Source organism: Octopus sinensis, linkage group LG7 (assembly GCF_006345805.1).
Source record: "Octopus sinensis linkage group LG7, ASM634580v1, whole genome shotgun sequence".
NCBI classification, from domain to species: Eukaryota; Metazoa; Mollusca; class Cephalopoda; order Octopoda; family Octopodidae; genus Octopus; species Octopus sinensis.
In genome coordinates this window covers 82,795,575-82,799,892 of record NC_043003.1, presented here as the reverse complement: position 1 = coordinate 82,799,892, position 4,318 = coordinate 82,795,575, and positions in this window count along the sequence as shown.

Here is a 4,318-nt window from a genome sequence, read left to right as displayed (position 1 = left end):
GGAATCTATTATTTTTTTTTTGAGAATTCTATTTTTGAGTCATTTTGGAATGTACTTTGTTTTTTTTTTTCTAGTTAAATTTAGTTAATTTTTGTGTATTTTCAGATCATTAAAATGGAATGTCAAGTTAAAATAAAAAAAACGAGCATTTTCGACACATACTCCTTTTTGCTTTGAATCAAGGTTGTAAGGCCGCAAAAGCTGTTCGAGACATTTGTGCTGTATATGGAGAGGATGCTATAGCTGAAAGAACCACTCGTGATTAGTTTGCCAAGTTCAAAAATGGAAATTTTGGACCTCAAAGACGTACCTCGTTCTGGCCGTCCTGTTGAGTTCGACGATGAGCGATTAAACAAACTTTTGCACGAAAAAGTGAACTGGCAGGGGAAATGGAATGCTCTCACACTGCTATAGAGAACTGGCAGGGGAAATGGAATGCTCTCACACTGCTATAGAGAAGCATCATCACTCAATGGAAAAGTTCAAGAAGTATGGAGCATGGGTTCCACATCCTTTAAATGACAACAACAAAAATCAACAAGTTACAATCTCCACCGGTTTGCTTGCTCGTTTCCGCACAACTCATGCACACAAACAACGATTTCTTTACCGAATCATTACTGGCGACGAAAAGTGGTCCCAGTACATCAATATGAAGCAGCGTAAGGAATGGCTTAATCCCGGTAAACAAGCGACACCGCGCGTGAAACAAGATTTTCATCTACGTTAAACGATGTTGTGCGTATGGTGGGACTGGGAAGGGATTATACATTACGAATTGCTTGAACGGAACCACCCGGTCAACGCGGAACTCTATATTCAAGACATGTTCTCAACACGACTATTCTCTGTTCTCAACACGACTATTCCAGAGAAAAGACTTAATCGGCAGCATGGAGTTCTGCTGCACGACAACGCCCGCCCTCATATCGCCAATATGACCAAGGAAGTCATTCAAACGTATGGCTGGGAAGTGCTGCCACACCCGCTGTACTCTCCTGATTTGGAACCAATGGATTTCCACCTCTTTCTATCTCTTTCAAATGCAATGCGCGGAGAATCGTTCAATACAAATGCAGAATTGAGAGCTTGGTTGGATAAATTCTTCGAGTCGAAATTGGGTGATTTCTACCAACGAGGTATTGAAAATCTCGTTAAACGTTGGGAAGATGTTATAAACAACAAAGGTGAATACATTGTTGATTAATTAGTTGCTATTTTTAATTAAACCTTTAAAAACTAAATTTTAAAAAACGGCGGGAACTTAGTTGCCAATATATATACACGCACATACTTTTGGCGTCATTTAGGAACTTCGAGAACATAGAATATTCTTTAGTGACAGCGGAACTCGAAGCATTAATGCTATAAGTACTTGTGCGTAAATTTTAGGACAAATCTCTTTTGCGTAAAATGAATGTAGAAGGCGGCCCATGAGACTAGAAGTCACTTCTGAACACAAGACAAGCGTTCTAATACTGAACCAAAGCAATATTTCAATTATCTGTATCCATGTTAGAAACATCATGCTTCCAAATATTACACGCTAATTTGAAAGGCAGTGAGTAATATATATATATATATATATATATATATATGTATACACACACACACGTGCACGCACACACACACATAGTTACATAGTTAAAAGTTACAAATAAACAGAAGACGAAGACAGGTGTATAAACAAAAACGAGTGTATTAGTTTAACGCTCGGGGAGGTGAGAAAATATTTTATATTTCGAACCTACGCTCTTCAGCATAAAGCAACTCGAGGAAAGAAACAGAGATATATATATATATATATATATAACTGTTGTAGTTACTCTGTTGATTTGAAAATGAAAAACGACCATTGTATCTGCGCGGTTAAAATGTTTACATTTCTACACTTCGTTATTGCAAACTTCCTCAGCGTACACCTAATTTATGTGAAATGAAGCTTGGAATGTTGTCCAGCTCATATAAATGATATCCATAATTGCCATAATCTGTATAATTCAGTGGATAGCTGGGTGTAATTTATGAGTCTTGTTTTTCTCCTCATTTATGCGCATCATTATATATATTTGGTAGTAAATAGATTTCTCTTGGTCCCTACGGTATGTATTCTATCGTTCAATCGGCTGAAATATCCGTGGTAACTATTCCAAAGATGCGTGAGCTGAGAATAAGTTTATCACATTATATGACATGGCTGGGCATTTTAAATTACACACACGATCCATTTGTCGCTCTTCAATACAGGCTCCGTCTAGAATTATGTGAATATGAAATAAACTATTGACACTTCTAACGGGGAAATGGTATCGTGATCATATATGTCCAAGTTCTGCTCATGTTGAGCTTGTAGACGTCGACTTCATCTTTTTTCCTTTATATATATATATATATATATATATATATATATATATATATATATATGTATGTGTGTGTCGACTTTATCTTATGTAATCGAGTGATAACTCCTATAACATTGCTGGTCTTGTGCCAAAATTTGAAGCCATTATTATTTTGTAAGACACTTGGGAGGTTCATATGAAGATATCAGAGCTCATCTAAATAGCTGAAAGGGAGCTTCTAGCCACATAAGATGACCAATTTTCTTTATTATTGCTTCTCCTTAGTTTAGTTGAGGGTAGGGTCTAAGTGTAGCGTATTTGTTTTAAAAAAAATATACAACTAAACCAAATTTTGTACATATTTTAAAACTTCTTTAGTGGAGCTGTCCTGTCTCTGTATGTCTGATCATGTTTCTGTTTCATTCTTGTAGACGCTTTTCATCATTTAAACCATTTTGCTTATTTTACGTTTAAAATTCAGTTCGTGGAAGATTTTCGATGTGTAAAAGCATGATTGATTTACACATTCACAGTTTTCATCTGATATCGATATCTCTCTCTTCATTGGTTTACGCTTAATAATGTTTACTTCTTATTTGTCAGTATTCCAATCCAAGTTATATGGAAATGTTAAATCTTTGATAATTGAGTCAATTTACTGACTTATCATCATAATCAGTAAGGGCATCGATCAATTTTTCTATTGATATCACAAAGCTATTACATGCTCCAGGTCATTAATATAAGGACAAAATTTACAACTGACATGGAGTGTATTTAAAGGGGCATAATATGACGAATTCATTGGTAAAATAATCCTTACGAAAAAGAATCGACATTCTCACTTGTGCATGACATAAAGATCAACTGTTCGAAAAGGGATGTTCAAAGACTTCGTTGAATAAACAGCAGCATCGGAAAACCAAGGCCAGAAATCAAACTACAATAGCAAAGACTGCGTGCTGTTGATGCTGTAGAGAAATTATACCGGTAGTTGAGACTTGACGCTTCAGGATTAACTTGCCGCCTGGAAGTGCGAAAGGAGAATGGAAGTCATTGAACATGAAATACTCCAGAAACTGAATGTGCTCATAAAGAAAAGCACTTTGCAACACAAGCTAGCCACATTGAGAGATATTGTTCATACAATCTGATGAGACGCCTATAGAGTGAAAGAGTAAATATTGAAATCACCGATTCAGAAATCCAGACACAAGCGAAAGATGGATAAAATCCAGAGAAATAAAAGGGATTTGAGTAAATTAATGAAAGGTGCCTTGAGAAACATTTGAGAAGCAATGATTAGAAAAGCTCTGGGGAGAACTAGAAGCGAGACATATTGTCCTCACCCAAGGTGAGGCAACAAGGGGGAAAAAGCAGAAGGAAAAATATACCAGATTCTTTCCTCAGAGACCCTTACGATTTGCTAGGTAACTATTCAAGCAACCAAATCTGGGAAACCCAGAGTAGGCAGAGAAGCTTTTGAGTAGTATCTTATGGAAACATAGGGGTATACAGACAATAAAACACGTTTTAAATTCCTGCAGAGTAGCACTAGCTAGAGGAAGATACACCTGGCGGCACAGTCAAGTACTTAATGAGAACGCACACATGAAAAGTTCGGCAAGTGTAAAACCAGAATCTCCAACAACATTCCTCAGCAAATCATAGCTAGGAACAGCTATGCCATACAGGGTACGAAAATGGAGTTTTCCTGGTAGTGCAGATGATGAAGAGTAGATCTCCTAGGATCAAAAAAACAACCAGAATTCATCAGGAAGAGTGGTGTAGGAGCGGATATCCTACTCCATTCCAGTTCGCCAAAGCAACTAATTTTGACTGAATTCACTATGCGTTTGAAATTAGAATAGAAGGATCACACGTGTTCAAGACCGAAAAATATGCCAGTCTTGCCAGCAGCCTGAAGGAGGCACACTTTCGTGTTAAGGTTCCCTGCAATAGAGGTTGGAGCCAGA